The sequence below is a fragment of the Bidens hawaiensis genome, unplaced genomic scaffold, assembly GCF_021521415.1.
Source record: "Bidens hawaiensis isolate Kalapana, Puna unplaced genomic scaffold, B.hawaiensis_p1.1 tig00023398_1, whole genome shotgun sequence".
NCBI classification, from domain to species: domain Eukaryota; kingdom Viridiplantae; phylum Streptophyta; class Magnoliopsida; order Asterales; family Asteraceae; genus Bidens; species Bidens hawaiensis.
Window position 1 is genome coordinate 171,094 of NW_027493667.1, and position 7,546 is coordinate 178,639.

The window sequence follows — 7,546 nt, forward strand, 5'->3', positions numbered from 1 at the left end:
CAACATGACCAAGGGATTATGCCTTCTTTATTCAAAATCACATTTCGAAAACTTCGCGTACAACTCCTCTTGCTTTAACACTTCCACAATTTCTCCTTAACCGTCGTTCGTGCTCTTCTTTACGTTGCGAATATATCAAAATATCATCAATGAATGTTATGAAAAATTTGTCAAAATAAAGTTTACAGACTCGGTTCATGAGTTCCATGAATGCTGCCGGCGCATTTGTTAGCCCGAAAAGGCATAACTAAGAATTCATAATGGCCGTAACGAGTCCGAAACGCTGTTGTTGCAACGTCCTCCTCTTGGATTTTTCATTTGGTGATAACTATATCTAAGATCAATTTTCTAAAATAAATCGCCCCTTGCAGTTGGTTAAACAGATCATTTACTTAGAAGAAGTGAATACCTATTCTTGATTGTCACTTTATCCAATTCTCCCTAATCAATACATATCCTAACACTTCAGTCCTTCATTTCCCAAATAACACTGGCGCACCCCATGGTGACTAACTAGGTCGTATAAAACCTTATCCAATAATTCTTGCATTTCAGTTGGTGCAAGTCGGTAAGGTGTTTTAGCAACAGGGCCAGCTTGAGGCATTAAATCGATTCTGAATTCGACCTGTCGGGTTGGCGGTAATCCGGGAAGTCCTTCTAGGAGAACTTGTGGAAATTCGCGTACCACCAGGATATCTTCTATATGTTTTCTTTTAAATCTGAGGCAATCACGTTTGTTAAATACACCACGTCTTCTTGACGTAAATATTATACCATCTCAAGATGAGATTAGAGTGGTAACATAATACCGTACACTTTTCTCTGTATCTAATCGCTTCATCGTCCGAAGAGAGCTTCTAATCATCTTCTTTTCATATTTGATTTCAGCTTCATGTTGAGTTAGCCAATCCACGTTAACTATTACGTCACAACTTCTTAACTTTACTGGTCGTAGGTTAATAAGGAAAGGTTAATCGTTCAGAATAATAGGACAATTCCGAACAATTTAGTTAACCATTAGGGGTTTACCGTTAGTGATTCTACAGTATAGGGTTCTGTAATTTCACTAATCGGTATCTTTCCAAATGATAGGAGGTCAGCAGGAACTAACTTCTATCGGCGACCGTAAAAATATCACTGAAGCCTATTGTTTTAAAACTACAACATACTTAATACCACCTTTGGATCATGACGTGCTTTATTCGAATTACTCACAAAAGCACAGCTCCTTGCTTGATCAGAGGTTGATGCTTGTCATGAGGTTCGTCTTCCAACGACACCTTGGTTCAACTTTGGGTAATTTCTCTTGAAACGTTCTGTACTGCCACATTCATAGCAAGTACAACCGTTTGGCATAATTTGATTTCTTTAGATGGATTGTTATTGAAACTGTTGGGTTCGGAGTGGTTGTACACGAATGGGTTGGGGCTGTCGGTTCACATGGCTTCAATTGGTTCTACAATTGGGGCAGTACGTCCATCTTTACCATACCTGTGGCCTACTATAACTCGACATTCTTCTTCCCGCCGATAACCATATTTTCCACATTTAGGGAAGGACCCTTCATGCGGTTCATGTTTTCACACCAGAACTAGTCTTTAGTATAATTCTGGGTTGTAGGACCTACCTACTTATTCAAAAGCCTATCTTGCACTATACCTTTATCATTTCTCTTCTTTAACACTCGACGTCTCACCTAACGTCCTTCCAGTCCGCTTCCCATAGAGTCAAATATATCGATGCTGGCTTGTGACACAACCCTTCCAAAGGTTGTATATTTAACAGGATTGACTATACTCCTTATCGATGGAGTTAGTCCCCAATATAGCGCTCACTTCGCTTAGTTTCAGGAGTAATTAGCCATGTTACCAGACATGACAATTCCTTTCAACGATTAGCGTGTTCTAAGTGATCAGCACACAACATTTCTATCCTCCATAGCTCAGTTTCCAATCTCTGAACTTAATTACTCGAATAAAAGTGCTCTAGCCCAAGAATTTTAAATTCCGACCATATCATCTGAGTAAAAATTTTCTAACTATAATTTTGTACCATCGTGTTCCTTCACGATACAACATAATCTACCAACATATCTGTAGCATATTTCACTACACAATGTTCCGGACTCTTACCAATATACTTAACCATTTCGATCTTTTCTTCCCACTCGCTAATCTATTCCTCCCTTTACCATCAGTAAATTATTAATAATTTCCTTAACACAACCAACAAACATAGCCTTCATACCGGATCTAATTCATTACGACTACTATTCATGTTTAGTTTATAACTAATACTTGTAGTCATAATAGTATTCGGTGGGACATTATCACTCTTAGTAATACCACTAAGAATTGAAATATTCATATTCATGTGATTGCTCGATCCATAATTCTGCGATCATATTTGCATCAACACTAGCAGTGATCTGTGATACGACATTCGGTATCATCATCTGCTATCTTTGAGCAATTAACTGAATCATATCAATCTCCATCATTGGAGTTACTTTTTTTATGTCATTCTGCCGTACTCATCCCGTACGCAGTAATCAATACTAATCTCACCGTATAACTCGTTACCAGCTCAATCATAACAGCAGGTATACATACACACCAAATATTATCATACATATTACACATACCAGTATCTAGTATATATGTCCCACAAATATAATAATATATAGACTTAACCTGACGTCGGTTAACGTTTAAATATGTTCCATAACCCTTGTCACCAACTGACATATAGATCTTTCTCAACAAAGTTTATTGTTTAATATGCTTGATTTCAATATCCTTCTGCATGTCAGCATAACCGATACATGCTCACCGTGAGCACCAAACGATTACGTACCACGAAGTTATAATATCCGTGTCTATTTGTATATCCGGCATACACGGTATACCACCTACGAACGAACAACCAACTATGCTATAATGATTCCAACACCTCTTTGTGTATGTGTAATCATTCTATTTGAGTATACCTGGGTATAGGCATCTAACGGATGTAAGGATAACATAGGGAGTTGCAAGGTTCAAGTTAATCGCGCAGCCCATGTTGCCTTCAAATGTTATCAGTTACTATTATGGGAAACTCTATCACGTGCTCAGTCAATGTCCTCAGGCGTTCTAGGTTTGCTAAAATCAGTAATTCTCGATCTGGAGGTGGTATGACTTATATGTTTGAGAGTGAGAAATATATATATATTTCTTTATAATATTTTTATCTGCTCATTTATTATCAAATTCATTATTATTATTATTTTATTTTATTTATTTATTTATTTATTTATTTATTTATCTTAATGGAATAAGAATGGGTTCAGGTACAGGTCCATCCGTACGTGAGGGTCGGCGGTTCGGGTGAACATATGGGGTTATTAGGATATACGGTACCGGTGTTGGTAGGGTAAGGGATTTATCAATTTTGGTTGGGAGTGACGGTTACTAGATATTTCTGGTTAATGTCAAACTGGAGATCTAACTTGGTACTATCATAACTATAGCCCGATAAGTCAGGCCTATCATCAACCGATGCTCTAGGAATTTCAGCATCCTCGGTGCCTTTATTATTTCATCCCCCGGTTCCTTATCCGGGTCTTATTTCTCAATACTTGTACCCACAAGATATGCACATATATATATATACACATTAGCACGCATAAATAATATTATATACTTTACACATATGTTGCCATTTTTACCTATTAATGTTCCTCGTGACTTCCCCTGAGTTCCCTCGTGCGGACAAGTCTGTTATTATGTTCCGGACCATAATAACTCACTTGTCCATCCAAGTTCATCCAGATCTCGTCACTATATATTATTAGTTGATATTCAGATCCTATAATACTTGAGCTACTGGTTATATTTTAGGTATCTTTTAAAGACATCCTAAATCTTTATAACCAATGGCTCTGATACCAAGTTCTGTAACACCCCGTAACCGCAGCGGAAACGTAAACGGAATGTAACAGACACGTCCGATATCAACCACATTGCTTATAAAGAAAACTGAATACATTAATATACTTCAAATTACATTATCTCATATTTCATTACCGTCTAGGTGATACACACATCGTACAATACGATACATAATTCTATTTATTATAATGTATCCTAACAACCCGCACGCAAATCTTACACACATCAAGCACTTAGCACGTAAGCAATCACTTCATCTTAATTGTACCTGAAAAGCATGTGAGAAAACGGTCAACTACGAATAGTTGGTGAGTTTCACAATTTGAGTAAACCTTGATGAATCAATATCATAATATAATATTATCTGGGGACACTGTTAACCCAATACTGTACTCATTCCGGGGGCAATGTTAACCCGGAAACACTTCTAGGGACATCTGGGGACACTGTTAACCCAGTACTGTACCCACTCCGGGGGCAATGTTAACCCGGAAACACTTCTAGGGACATCTGGGGACACTGTTAACCCAGTACTGTACCCATTCCGTACGATTCCCGTACAATCAAATATTTATAAATACACTCAAATCCATGCGTTCAGTATGTACTTAAACATTTCAATAGTAACATGCTTCCGCCCCGGGAAAATATTTGAAAACAATTCAGAAAAGGGGGCTCGTGAAACTCACCTAGCACATGCAAGCAGGTAACAACAATCATTATCAGTTAACACGTCCAATCTGCAATATGATCCCTACGATTGTTACTATACACTCATTATTAATATAACTTTAACCGTGTTAACCGGTACATCTGGGGACACTGTTAACCCAGTACTGTACCCGTTCCGGGGGCAATGTTAACCCAGAACACTTCTCCGGACTCAGATTGTGATATCGTTTAGAGTTCCATGGTCACAATTACTATTAGTCGTTTTTCTCGTTTTGCGTGCCTAGCACGGTTATCCGTTTTTACGTTTCAAAAATGAGTTTGGTCACACACGACCCGAAAGTAGTGGTTGACTGATAATTTAATTAAAGTTGTGAAATTTGAGCTCGGTTTAGACGCCCCGATTGGCCGCAGGACCCGTTTCCGTCTTTAGTGCACCGGAAACCGTTAAATCGTTTAAAATTACCCAAATCATCCGAATTATTTTCGGATGATTTATTTTTACTTGTTTAACTCAGTTAAATGAAAATAGTTCATTTTTAAGGTTTTTATACACCAGTCAGCTCGTCTACCCGAACTTTGCTGGTTTACGCGTTTTATATTATAAAAGTTCACTTTTATTCCAAATAAATATCCGTTCATCCTCGGATCTTGAGATTTTGCACAAATAACATTTTGACAGTGGGGAAAATTATAAAAATATTTCCAGAATTAATTTTTATATTTAAAATTTATTTATCTATTTTTAAACACCATTTAAACACTAAATATGTCGTAAATACCAAACGACCTTAGAAAAATCCCAAATTTTTCCTGGATGTCCCCTGCCATCCACATAGTCCCCTGTAATTTTTCCAGAACCAAAATCTCTTTTTACATGCCATTTTCACTAAAACGGAGCTAGAAAACCCTAGAACTCGTTTAACCGAAAAGCCTACTTAGACTTCTCCAACTGACCTAAAATTTTGTGTGTGACTTATAAATGTTATAAAAAGCTTATCTGGAATTTTCCAGAATTTTGAATGATATTTAACTATTTTTCACCATTTTTGACCAAAACCGAGCATTAAATTCACCAAATATTCATCCTTTGTCCAAAAATTACCAAAAATTCACAGAACTCATATTTTCATGTATTTAACACCTCTGTAAAATTTCATGACCTAACTCTAAACCATCAACAATCTGTCCAAAAACTCCAAAACCGAACATAAACCGAATATACCTTTCGATCTCCGCCACTACAAGCTACAAACTCGTTTTTCCGTCTTATCTACCACTAAATACAGAACCTACAACCAACATACCACAATACCAAGCAAGTTACACTCACAATCAAGCCTCTTACACTATAGTTCCGGTTATTGTTTCAAAACTAAAGTTTGAACCGTAAAAATTCGTTTTTGGTTCTTTTAACTCCTTTCTTGGACCAAGATCCCTTGTATAACCCGTATACATCACTTGATCATGCAAGAATCGGTTTCATCTCGGGTTTCCACCCTTTTTCACTTGAAACCTCATTTTCTTGTGAATAAACTCGAGAAAGGAAGATGAACACGTAATTAACTCGGTTTTTACCTCGGTTTTCTTGCTCCAAATATCGGTTTTGAGTTCATGAAAGTGGAGAGGAGATGAAGAAGAAGATTGAATGCTTGAAAAAAAAATAAAAGTGGCAAAGGGGGGGCTGCCGATCGGAATGTATGAGGGGGGTGGGGTGGGACCCACCTCTTCATTCTTGGCCACTCATTTGGATATTTGCAATCCGGATAATGTTTTGGATAATCTTGTTCATTTTGTTTTTCGGTTAAACGTTTAGTTCGGCTTAAAACGAGGCTAAAACGGTCGTTTTCGGCTTAAAAATGAAATTTATATTAAACCGATTTAAAAACTTTAAAACTTAAACCATGACATTTATTAACTTAAAACATCATATTATTAATTATTGCGCATCTTTTTTGGCTTGATCGATCATCTCTTGCTCGGTTTGGTATTGAAGGTTTCGTTTAATGTACCGACGTATCATTAAATCGAAATTCTTTTTCTGTGCCGTACTTTACTTATCCCGAAGCATTAATGCTTCGTAACATCACTAAATATCATAGATATCGTCTATAATTGAACCCTCGATTCGTTCGGGTTTCAATAACTATCGATCGATTAATCGCATAATCAATACGATGAATTATATATTCACGTACAATCAATACAGTGAACCCTGTATTCTCGTATAATTACTATGGTAATTCATGTACCAGACATTAAATATGACGTAACTATTGTCTACCGGTTAGGGTATACCGGTTTTCGTCGGAATCGTTACAATCATCCAGCAAAGAGCAGGAACTGTCAGAGTTGAAAGAAGACAAGCAGCCTACAATGCAAGAAGAATATGATTCTTAGAATAGGATTTGCTTTGTAATGTCTACGGACAAAATTTTTGAATGTGTAATATATTAACTTTTGATATGTAAAAGTTTGATTTTGATTTAATGTGTATTTTGACTAAGTGTATGTAACCATAGAGATGTTTTGGGACAGCTGAGGTTTTCCAATCTAGGGGGAGATTGTTGAGTCAAATATTTGACCTAAAATGAAGTATATGGAAGATTGGAATCTTCTCAACTTCCTCAGAAATCGCAAAGTATTGATCCGAGCACACTTGGACATCCAAGCAGGGTTTTACTTGGCTGGGCATGATATTTTGCCTAACGGGCAGAGTTATCTTCATGAATTCTTCTTTAGTGCATATCCGAGCAGGGTTCACTATGTCTAGCAAGGTTGTTCTTCATGGCCGAGCACAGTTTGCTTACTAGAAAACCCTTGGTAACACCAAGCTTTTGAAGCCAAGTACTTGGAAGATCTAGCAAGGTATTCACTAATAAACAGTGATCCGAGCATGCTTGATGGAAGTTAAGAATTATCCTAAGGACACATCGGGCAAGTTT